Source organism: Saccopteryx leptura, chromosome 2 (genome assembly GCF_036850995.1).
Source record: "Saccopteryx leptura isolate mSacLep1 chromosome 2, mSacLep1_pri_phased_curated, whole genome shotgun sequence".
Taxonomy (NCBI): Eukaryota; Metazoa; Chordata; class Mammalia; order Chiroptera; family Emballonuridae; genus Saccopteryx; species Saccopteryx leptura.
Genome location: NC_089504.1, coordinates 41,795,934 through 41,808,816, shown reverse-complemented (window position 1 = coordinate 41,808,816; position 12,883 = coordinate 41,795,934).

Genomic DNA, 12,883 nt, shown 5'->3' with positions numbered 1-12,883 from the left:
TCTCAGTATTCGTTCAGTAGTCACACTGGAAGATAACAACAAAATGTTTATTTGGAATTTAATCTTACAATTTCCTCTGAACTGCATTGGATTTTCCTGAGTGTGCATTTTTCTGGCTTCCGGTGGCTATTGCTTGTGTTCTGCATGAGTACCTACTTTTCGACTCCAAAAATAAATCAGAATTTGACTGAGGTTGAAACCTTGTTGACGAGGATTATATCTAAGAATGAAGATAAGCACTTTGAAAGATCAGCATTTCCTGATTCCCACATAAAGATGGAAAAGCAGGATGGCAATAGGTTTTTGTTAGGTGGAATATTAATGTTCCCCTTTGATTGATGTAAGCTTCGTGTGTTTGGATGGCGTAGCCAAGATCTTTGGTTTTAGGTGGAAATTTACTCTGCGATTGCTTGGTTTAGATTCTTTTTATTTTTATTTTTATTGATTTTAATTTATTGTGTTTATGTAAATTCTAGTGTTGCCCCGAATATGTCCCCTGCCTTTCCCAGTTTAGATTCTTGAATTTGGGATTCAGTGCTTTAAAATAAGTATAGTTATTTCTTTTTTTCCTGGAGGAGGGGCAAAGGGCTGTTGTAGAGTTTAATTAATTTGCAATTTGTAATATGCTGGGAAGCGAACCCAGTCCTTTTAAAGAATAATAATAAACATTGTTGTAACTACAACCTCTGTGTTTGTAAATAAACTGTTAACACAATTGAGGCTGTTTATACATCAAAATAAAGTGAAGAGTTGGCCATGTCCCAGCTGATTTAATAAATCTAAGTAGCTGAAAGACATACTTTATTACATAAAGTGGACTTTTTTTTTTTTTTTGAGAAGGAATTACTCTGAGTAAACCAGTTTCTTTTCTGTGGTATTCAGATGAACTGAGTGACTGTTAAATCTGCACTTTTATTTTGTAGATACAACTTCTACAAGGGTACCACATGGTTTTGGTTGGCTTTTTTTTTTTTTTAAATCAAACAGATACTTCTACTGGCAATGCTAAGTGTTGGTAAGGATTAGGTTTGCCAGACAAAATGCAGGAGCCTCAGATGAATGCGAATTTCAGATGAACAAGGAGTAAGTAATGTTTTAGAGTACAGTGTCCTATGTAACCTATGGTGGAGAAATAAATTACAGTATATTTCTACAACTGAGAGAACAAAAAAAATGTAGCTATATGCAACCACAAAGATGAACTTCAGAAACATAATATTGAAGGAAGGCGACAGTCACAAAGACTATATACTGTATCATCTCATTTATATGCTGTATAACTATGGGGCTAGATCTGCCTCGTAGTTACTCTTGGAAGGTTGTGGGAGGGCGAGAAAGAGGTCTTGGAGGCACCAGTCATTCTGAATACAATCTACAAGAAAAGAAAAAAAAATAGCATGCTTTAACATACTTTAACAAATATCTTAAAAGTTTTAAAAAATATTTAGAAAGTTTCATGAGAGAAATTTAAGAAAATAAAATCTTGACAAATATTTGTATAGTTGTACATTTATTACTATGTATGCTTATTTATTCTATGAAATTAAGATATCTGTTTAAGGCCCTGGCTGCTTAGCTCAGTGGTAGAGTGTCGGCCCAGTGTGTGGATGTGCTGGGTTCACTTGTTCACTTCCTTGTCAGGGCACACAGGAGAAGTGAACTGCTTCTCCACCCCTCCCGCTCCCCCTTCTCTCTTTCTCTCTCTCTTTTCCCCTCCTTCAGCCATGGCTTGATTGGTTCAAGTGCATCACCTGGATGCTAAGGATGGCTCCGTGGAGCCTCTGCCTCAGGTGCTAAGAATAGCTCAGTTGTGAGCATGGCCCCAGACAGGCAGAGGATCGGCCCTAGATGGGGGTTGCTGGTGGATCCTGGTTGAGGAGCATGCAGGAATCTATTTCTCTATCTCCCTTCCTCTCACTTGGAAAAGAAGAAAAAAAAAAAAGACATCTATTTAAGCGTAAGGCAATGTTTAATATCTATTATTTGTTCCTAAAAAAATACTTTGAACACAAAATTTGACTTTAATTATTTGTTCATATACCGAGTAATTTTTTTACTTCTCAGTGGGGGACTGCATAAAACAATGACTATCAGATTTGATCACAAGTATTTTTTTTAGAGAGAGAATTAGAGAGAGAGAGAGAGAGAGAGAGAGGAAGGGAGAGAGATGAGGAGCATCAACTTCTAGTTGTGTCACTTCAGTTGTTCATTGATTGCTTCTCATACATGCCTTGACCAGGGGGCTCCACATGAGCAGTGACCCCTTGCTCAAGTCAGCAACCTTGAGCCTCAAACCGGTGACCTTTGGACTCAAGTCAGCCACAATGGGAGCATGTTGATGATCCGATGGTCAGGTCTGCGACCTTGGGGATTGAATCTGGGTCCTCAGTGTCCCAGGTCGATGCTCTATCCACTGCACCACCACCAGTCAGGCTTTAATGAATTATATTTTAAAAAATAAAATATTGGATGGCGTAGCCAAGATCTTTGGTTTTAGGTGGAAATTTACTCTGCGATTGCTTGGTTTAGATTCTTTTTATTTTTATTTTTATTGATTTTAATTTATTGTGTTTATGTAGATTCTAGTGTCGCCCCGAATACGTCCCCTGCCTTTCCTAGTTTAGATTCTTGAATTTGGGATTCAATGCTTTAAAATAAGTATAGTTATTTCTTTCTTCCCTGGAGGAGGGGCAAAGGGCTATTGTAGAGTTTAATTAATTTGCAATTTGTAATATGCTGGGAAGCGAACCCAGTTCTTTTAAAGAATGATAATAAACATTGTTGTAACTACAACCTCTGTGTTTGTAAACAAACTGTTAACACAATTGAGGCTGTTTATACATCTCTCAGGCCCTTTCTGGATAAGAATGAAATAAATGGATTAACTGATTAACTCAAAGCAAATACCTATTTTTAAAAGAACAAAATATCATTATTTATTTAAGCCTGAAAATCTACCAAATAACTTTGTGACTTCTATGAGTGAAATGGTAAGGCTGTGTACACTGCCATGGAGTACACATGTCACCATAAACAATTAAACATCAAACATCTTGTCACACGAGTGACAAGTGTGGTAGCTGTCTAGCATCCTCGAAGATAAATACGGACTGCTGATTTTTAATATTGACTTGACCACTAAAAATACAAAAGAAAACTACCAAATGAAATATCCATAAGGCAAATATACATAAACACATAAGTCAACATTGGAAGAGTTTATGCTTTATTTGTTGCAAACTTATAACGATGAGTATAGGAAAAAACAAAGAACGTTTTATCCTGGTAATGATCCAATTGGTAATGTCATATTGTCCTTAATGGATGTTTGGATCAATGGATTATAATGCATATGCAGTGTGATGATACAGTAAGGTGGCTGGTTTTTAAAAATAAATACCCTCAAATTCATACATTCAAGTGTATGTTCACTCTGGAAGACAACACCCATTTGGGTGTCTATAGTCTGGCCGGCTGCTGAGATGTTTGCACTGACTTGTAATTACTGACTTGTCCACTTCTCGTTGGTACATGATGGAGACCCCCACATCATTTTTTTTTAGCTCTCAGGCCCTTTCTGGTCTATGATGTCATGATTCTGACTTCCCTGACGTATCTTTCTCTGAACGTGACACTAATAGTCACCATTTCCAAATGAAAAATATTTATAAAAGGTCAGTGTTCGATAATGATCCCAATCAGATGGCTGCAGTTCCTGGGAAGGAGTCAGATAGAATGGAAAAATTAAATAGTGTACCTAAGCTTTGAAAATAGACCTGTCCACAAGTCTCGGCTAAGACACTAACTAGTTACACTGACAATTTACTCAACCTCTGTAAGCCTCATTTTTTCATTTATAAGATGGGGACAGTAACATCTTGGCTTCTTGAGGGCTGTTGTATATAATTAAGACAATAATGACAAAGCACTTGATGTAGTGACCGTACGAGGGAGACACTCAACACAGCAAGCAGCAGATTGCAAAAACCAACAAAATAATAGGTTGTTTAGGTCTGAAATCCTTGAACCTTCCTCTTGCTGGCAGTTTTAGCTATAGCTATCATTACCCTCTGGGTCAAGTGGAGAGTCTATTTTACAAAGCAGGTTAGAAAAATAGAACATAAATTTGCTGGTGCCACTCTCTAAACACTTTCACTCCATGTGGAAAGCCAACGTCTTACTTTTGTTCACTGACAGGTGACCAGCCTGAGATAGGACTGAAAGTTTTGTTTTCATTGTTGAATTCCATGAAATGTGTCCGACTGAGGTGGTGCCTTATCTGTCATAGGCAGGTCTGTCTGTAGGTGACCTTATCTTTCAAGTATGTGTCATTTCTGGTCATCTGACAATCTGCCTCTAGGTTGAATCTAGATGTAGCTACCATGAATATATATAGACGTTGATATTAAGCAGTGTGAGGACAGGACATTCAAAGATGGTGTGACTCATGTTCATGAGGTAGCAGGCCTGGAGCAGGGCATGAGGCAGGAGCAGGGCTCTGTGGGGGAGGTTCCATCCTCACCCTTGTGTTCAGGACACTGACTGTCCTTTGAGCTCCAACCTTCTCAGAAGTGAAAAAGGAACATACTGTTTAAAATCAGTGGTTCCTCAGTGATTGCAGAATGAGGGCTTCTTTCAGATGTCAGACCACTTGATGGACTCACTTAATGAATGCCATGTGCTTGTGGCTTGTACTTTCAATATCTGTTGCTTGAGAAGATAAAAAATGGCACAAAGACACAGTCAATTCAGCGACACTTTTATGAATGTGCATTTTATCTGAAATAAGCATTGAGAAAATGAGCACAGCATGGTATCTATTTTGTCTATAGATGGTGCTCCGTGTACCTGTGGCTTTTGGGAAGTCTTGCATTGCCTCTGGGGACCCCTTAGGGGCTTCCCTTGCTGGGAGCACAGCCCTAACCTCTCTCTGGAAACAAAAACTTTTGATAGGTCCTTATTAAGGTCCAGGAATAACTGAAGTTAAGAACAACAGAGAAAGTGAGTCATGTGGTTTCTAGAAGTGGTTCTCTTGCAAGCCCAGTGGTCCAGACATTCCCCAGGGTCTTTTTGGCAGCCCTCAGGAAATAGTAGTTGTCTCACTTCTGCCTCTAGGACATGTTCAAATGAGACACAAAAGAGGGAATTAAATCTCTGTCGCTCAGGAAAGCAAGAAAATCTCTGAGTCACAACTCTGACTCAACTCTCTGGGACAACTGATCTTTCCAAACCAAGGTATAACTTCCTTTCCTGAAAAAAATGAATTAAATTAGAGGTATTTTTTCTTCTCCTAACAACCATTAGGAGTATTCTTGATTTGCATTGGTGTGACCAAAGGGCACATTTTTGCATTCTTTTTAAAGCAACAATTACCTGTATTCAGTCTTCCTTCGAGAAGACAGAAAATTGCTTTGAAATATAAGATTTTTTCACACTATTGAATGCCTTTTCTACCTTTCCACTATAAGCTTCGGGGACTTATTCCCTAAACATAAGGACTCTGTCACACACTTCTGTCCATTTCAAAGAGACAAGCACACTGCCTTCCTACTGCAGGTATGTATCAGTCAAAAATTGGCTTTGCCATGCTGCAGTAATAAACATCTCCAAAATATTAGTGGCCTAAACTATAAAGACTTGTTTCTTGCCTACATTACATGCTCAGCTCATTACAGGTTCAATGCAGAGAGGCCAAGGGGCTGTGCTCACAGCATTCACTGAAGGATGCAAGATGGCAAAGCAACCACCATCTTGAATTACAGGCCCCTGTGCCCCAGGGACCAGTGATCTCTGAGTCTTGCATCAACAATTCAATGTTCTGTCCTGAAAGTAACACATCAGTTCCGCTCTTTTCTCATTGACTCAAACTCGTCATATGGCCCAACCAACGACCTGAAAGCAAGAAGTGTAATTCTGCCCTGAACCTGGGAGAGCTGGAGCTTTGGTGAACAACAACAATGGTCCTCACAACACTCTACCTGAATATTTGCTGACTATTTCACTTCCTTTCTCAGAAAGAGCGCATGGATCTTTCTTTCTTCCAGTTGGATTTTATTTTTCAAATTTCACTTTTTGAGGAATTAGAGATAGAAAATAGGACCTAACACATAGTATCAAGAGTGTATTTTATTTTTTCAACCAGCTTTTCTCTTTGACGTTATTTTGCTTGCATTAATTTTTCTACTTTTGACCCGACCTGTTACGTCCCCTTCTAGCTTTGACAATACTTTGAAAACCCAAGACTGGAATTTATGAGGGTCCTAACCAACAGTGGGGAAAAGCCTTTGGCTAAGTTCCCTTTCTGGGTCCTGCTTTGTGTCACACTCTCTCCTCCCCATATTCATACATTCCTGCTATTACCAGATTCCTGAACATTCCTGAGAGAGCCTCCCTCCCTCCTCTCCTGGATTTTCTTTTTTTTTTTTTTTCATTTTTCTGAAGCTGGAAACCGGGAGAGACAGTCAGACAGACTCCGGCATGCGCCCGACCGGGATCCACCCGGCACGCCCACCAGGGGCGACGCTCTGCCTACCAGGGGGTGATGCTCTGCCCCTCCGGGGCATCACCATTTTGCGACCAGAGCCACTCTAGCGCCTGAGGCAGAGGTCACAGAGCCATTCCCAGCGCCGGGGCCATCTTTGCTCCAATGGAGCCTCGGCTGGGGAGGGGAAGAGAGAGACAGAGAGGAAGGAGAGGGGGAGGGGTGGAGAAGCAAATGGGCGCTTCTCCTGTGTGCCCTGGCTGGGAATCGAACCCGGGTCCTCTGCACGCTAGGCCGATGCTCTACCGCTGAGCCAACCAGCCAGGGCTCTCCTGGATTTTCAATTCCAAACTCTTTTAGGCCAAGTAAAGGGAATTGTGTGTGAAAGTCACAACGCTGGTTAGAGTCAATTCTCTTTTCTAGCAAAAAACAAAGTAGGCTTCATGAAAGAAGGAGCTTTGCTGAACGATGGTTCTAGCTGCTTCCTACATTTTGTCCGTTCAGATTTAATGTTCATGTTGCACAGTTTCAGTGACCATTGTGGTAGATCAGGCAAAAGCTTCAGTAACGTGAGTTACCTACGCAGGTATTAGAAGGAGTTGCTGCTAAGAAGAACTGTAAAAAGAACTAGTGTTTTCCAAGTGAAAAACTTATGGATTCTTTTTGAAACAGAGACATTCCTTATAACCCAACCTTTTAAAAATTTTGGTGTGTATTTAACAGACATAAACTTTCCCACGATGAGATAGTTCACTCTGAGGTAAAACAGATAGATATGTTTATCCAAACACGGGTATAGTCTTACTCCTCCGACCTTCCCTTAGAGCCGTCTGTGGAGATACACAGAGCTATAGAAATGTCTTGGCAACAGGAAAATGCAATGGAAAATAAACCAGACCATGCCTTGCATCGATGTGATATATTGTAGGGCAGATGATTTTAAACAATTCTGTTAGATCAGTCTAATTTTCTAGTCTAAGATCAGAATGCAAACATGGCTAAGCCAATGTATGTGGATTTCTATATGAAACACATGTGAATAACATAATTTTTTGGAGATATTATGGGCAGGCCCTTTCTTGTAAATATAATTATCTGGGATTATGGTTCAATTCCTGGTACTGTTGTGAGGCTTAGGAGCTTCCCACAAAATGGAAATTTCTGCTCTTTATGTCATGGCTCCATCTGACAGAGAATGACAATATATAAGGTAAGCAGGATTTTTTCTCCTGTCAGGTGTGAGATTCTCCTGTAACAGGATCAGAACTGAGGCTCCTTCCCAGAGAAGAAAAAGTGATCAAAAATAAGAAAAATATTTCCAATGTGACAAAAAAATTGCACAGAACAAGTCTTTACAAATAAGGTTGTTTTTGTTCCACAAGGTGGCGGTAAATACATTTCTAAGTAGCATCTGCTTATGAAAAGAATGAAGCCACTAAATGGCCAAGTATCATTTAGTGTGTGTGCTGTAGGAATCAATGCTATTGAAATCAGAGTAAACACATTTAAAACCTGGGTAAGTGTTCTGAGAATCTCTCTCTGCAAACTCCTTCCTTAAAGAATAACAGTGTCATTTGACCTCATTCTGTGAGGTTCTGGGGGCCACCAGAAATGGGACCTCAAATGGGAGATCACAGAACTTACTTTCTCTTTACTACAGTCTTGAGGTTTTAGTGATGTTAGATAGTAAGTAAGCCATCTATTGGTTTTCAAGGCTAAACATACAGTCTGAATGATAGATTGGAGTAAAAGAAATTCAGAAGCCTTGAATTTAGAGCAAGTGGGCATAGAATGACCTAATTAATGCCATGAACATTGGTTTGTTTAGAGTTTTACCTAGAGAGAGAAATTCATCTGTAATTCAGAAGTATCATATTAAATTAGGTAAATTAGAACTTTAAAAAATGTCAATCTTTTCATTTGGATAAGTAGAATCAGAGTGATGACTTCATTGCCATGTTTTCTGATTCCATTAACTCTGAAATAAGAGGAACACGGAAGATCTAAGTTAGAGACAGTGTCTAAACATGGGAATTGAAGTCCCTTTTCTGCAGGTCTAACCAAATTGGAAGTATTTGTATGAATTATTCAAGACTGTCCCGATTCTATATCTGGATTCACATCTCTCCCCTGAAGGGGAAGATCAGGCATTTGGAAGCATGTGTTGGGCCACTCAGCACGCGTACCAACAGGTATGGATTGAGCAACTGTTATTCAACTCAGGTCCTGAAACTCAAGAATGGGATGGACGGGCATATTGTCTGCCCTCAAGGAATGAAAGTCCTTCTCCATCTCTTGGCAAAAACTGGTTAGCAGCCTTGTTCATGACCTCTGCTTCCATACAAAAGTTGAGAGCACAGTTGATGAAGAATTGATCTGAAGTTTCTGTTGGGTCCCGAGTAGGCATTTAGCTGTGTAGCTGGTGCCTAGCTAGGTTGTTCTCATGACTGTTGCATAGCTAGTGAAGTGAGAGCTTCCATTAATTTTCCTTGGCCAGGGCTAGAAAATAGCTCCACTTCCCTTTTTGATCATAGAATAATTAATAGCTGCTAAGTAGCACTTTCTTAGGACAAAAGTGAAGAAATAAAGTTTAATATTTAATATAAACATTACATTCTTTTAAGGACTTTTTTTCTAGGGAGCTCAGTCTGTTCCTTATAATGACTTAACGGCATAAAGCATGGAGAAACGTTATTGTCCCTGTGTTACTGTCGGAAAGACTGAGGCAATGGCAGGTTAAGCAATTCATCCACTCTTATGTCATCTGTCTGGGAGAGAGCTGAGAACGGGGTACTACTGTTGGCATCTGACCCTGTCATATCTCCTGTACAGGGCCTCTGTCTAAGAAATGCTTTTTCACACATTAGGGAAGGTGCACCCCCTGAGCTGTTACCACCCCACGGGTCCTGGCTTGGCAAAAGGAGCAAGGGCGGAATTTCAGTTCCTACTCACCTCTTGGGTTGGGTACCCTTGTGCAGTACACAACTTGCACAACTTTGTGTCATCCTTGCCCTGTTACTGCTTTATAACTTTGGAATGAGACTTTTCAATGATTTGGTGAGAAAATTGAACACTGGGAAATCCAGGAATATGGCAGATGTGCAAACAAGTGTTTGCCAATGAACAGATTAGGTTAGGCATCCCATCCCATGGCTGGACCTCCCTGTGCCTTGCACTATCATGGAGCAGAAGTAGAGGTCGGGTGTTAGGCGTGGTTCTCAATTAAGCACCTCTTCTTCTTTTTTTGTTTATTTTTGTGGCAGAGACAGAGAGAGTCAGAGAGAGGGACAGATAGGGACAGACAGACAGGAAGGGAGAGAGATGAAAAATATCAATTCTTCGTTGTGACTCCTTAGTTGTTCATTGATTGATTTCTCATATGTGCCTTGACTGGGGGGCTACAGCAGACTGAGTGACCTCTTGCTCAAACCAGTGACCTTAAGCTCAAGCTGGTGAGCTTTGCTCAAACCAGATGAGCCCGCACTCAAGCTGGCGACCTTGGGGTCTCGAACCTGGGTCTTCCGCATCCCAGTCCGATGCTCTATCCACTGCGCCACCACCTGGTCAGGCAAGTGCCTCTTTTTCTTAAGAGAGCTCTATTCCTTTAGAAATACATGTTCCCAACCATTATGAATAAGAGGAGTAAAAGAACTAAGATCATTGTCATTTCTTTGGAGCTGACCACATGCTTATAAGGAGGTGCACACTCTATGTAGGGGCCTGGGAAGAGGAAACCACCAACCATTCTCTTTTCTTCATGCCCTAGAAGTCCCGGGCAAGAGGGTGTGGCTGAACTGTCTCAGGGTTCTAGTAGACAGAGTTGGATTTATCAACAGCCCTGAACTTACTGATTGGCAGCCCTCAGAGAAATAGGGCTTCTTCCCTTCCATCAGAGGTAAGAGAGATTGCTCAGTAAGCAGTGCTGAAAATGGATTCTTGTGTCCAAAGGCTTGAAGATCACCCTGTCAGCATGCTCTCGGATAGCATGGAGAGCATCAAGCCTGAGGGGTTTCTTATTTTAGAGTTCTAATCAGTGGAAAACTTGAAGGAGGAACAGTGTATTTCTTCCACGTGCATCTTATATCACGCCAACCTTGTTAGCTGGGCATGTCAGAGTAGGTTCTTGATAATGTCCAGCATGGTCTAGACAGGGTGTGAGCCTGGGACCGGTTGGGTACTAGATAAATCTCAGTGAGCTGCTCTTTGAGAATAGCAGAATCTGCCATCCTGTGCATTACCTGTCACTTTCACAGCGCAACTATGAAAATGAGATTATCCTGCATTAAAAAAGAGACCCCAGTTCTTTCTCTCTCAACAAAATCTTGGAACCACTATGAACTAAATTCCTTCTATGAACTAAATTCCTCAATTTTCATCTTTTTTGGACAACTCAAAGGTTATATCTCAATCCTTTAAATCCTCAAACAAAAATGATTAGTATGTGGTTTAAAATTTTATATTTTGAATGAATTGTTTAATTAGCTGCATTAATTTAATTATTTTGGTTGTTGACATATTTATCTTTTCTGGGGGGCGGTGAGCGAGCAGGTGGGAATATACTCACGATAGGCTTCTCTGACTGCAGAAACTCACCACAGCCAAGCAGCAGAAAGCTCCATCCCGCCCTGGTTTCTGACTTCTCACACAAAGAGTTTTCCCTGCGTGTATGGTTTACCCACTGATCAAGAGATTCTTGCTGCTGTAAAGATTTTATAATTGTCTTTTGATAGTATGATGCTGAGACCCAAAGAGAAGTGTAGGCATATAAGAACATCTTCAAATGAGAAAGCTGAGAGAGGTATTTGCTGAGAAATATGTTACTTCGATCTGAACTTTGAATTGTAAAAAATGGAAAGACGCACATTGTTATGGCAATGTTTCTTGGTAGATATTATTTTTCTTTTTAATCCTCAATTGGAATATCATTTCTAAGCATTATTTTGACTAGTGTTCCTTCAGGAGTAATGCTAGGAAAGATAATTTTTTTGTAAATTAAAAAATTTTAGGCCCTGGCTGGCTGGCTCAGTGGTAGAGCATCAGCCAGGCGTGTGGAAGTCCTGGGTTCAATTCCTGGCCAGGGCACACAGGAGAGGTACCCATCTGCTTCTTCACCCTTCTCCCTTTCCTTTCTTTCTGTCTCTCTCTTCCCCTCCCACAGCCAAGGCTCCATTGGAGCAAAGTTGGCCCGGGCTCTGAGAATGGCTCCATGTCCTCCACCTCAGGCACTAGGATGGCTCTGGTTGCAATGGAGCAATGTCCCAGATGCGCAGAGCATCACCCCGTGGTGGGCATGCCAGGTTGATCCCTGTTGGGTGCATGCGGGAGTCTGTCTCTCTGCCTCCCTGCTTCTCACTTCAGAAAAATACAAAAAAATTTTTTTTTAAAGTGTTTTATTATTTTATTTATTGATTTTAGAGAGGAAGAGAGAGAGAGAGAGAGAGAGAAACATCGATCTGTTCCTGTATGTGCCCTGACCTGGGATTGAGCCCACAACCTTTGTATATCAGGATGACAATTGAACCAACCGAGCTATCCAGCCAAGGCTCAATTTTCTACTAGCTCTAGCTTCCTGAGCTTTCCGCTTTGCACCAGCTCCTGAGAAATTAGTCTTGAACCGCGGTCAATTGACATAATGACATATTAGGCTGATGGTTGCCCACATAAAAGCAACACCAAGTTGTATATTTGTTTTGTTAGTGACTTTAATGCTTTTCTAATTGAAGCTTTATAAACTTTGAAAGGTTGTACCTGTTTTTTTTGCTCTGAATTAAAAAAAAAATCTTTGTAATCCCAGTTTTTAGCACACCATCAGGCACATAGAAAGGGCTGTAACTGCAGGGTGAATAAGCACATGAATGAATGGAATGAGCACCAGTGGCTTCTGGTACACACAGCATGTTACTGTACGGGGTCTGCTGCCTTGTTGTCATTTTCCTTGGCTTGAGAAACCATTGAGCCACAAAAATGCTGCTGATGACATAAGTTTCCAGTGGTCAATGGGTGTTTCCACGGTCATCTCTTCCTTTGTTCTCCCTTGTTTTATGAAACCCAAGGGGAAAACATGTAGAAAGAGGCACACATAGTTTAGTATTTTGTTGTTGTTGTTTGACCCATTTTCTGGTTCTTGTTAGGTCAGCTCAGCTTTCTCTCAGTGCATGTGGCCAGTGTGAGTTTGAATATTACCTGCAAACACAGTGCTCTAAAGTTAACCAAGCATAGATGTCAGTCCCTGAACTCCTAAGGTAATGAGATCAAGTTTCTTTTCTGGACTGTGGATCTAGCCTCAATAAAATACAGTCACACCACAAATGCTGAGTTGGGGTGTTAAGCCCTGTGGGGACACTCACATTAGGGGCATTGCTCCTCAAGCATCTCATCTGTGCTCTCCTAGTCCTGACTTGT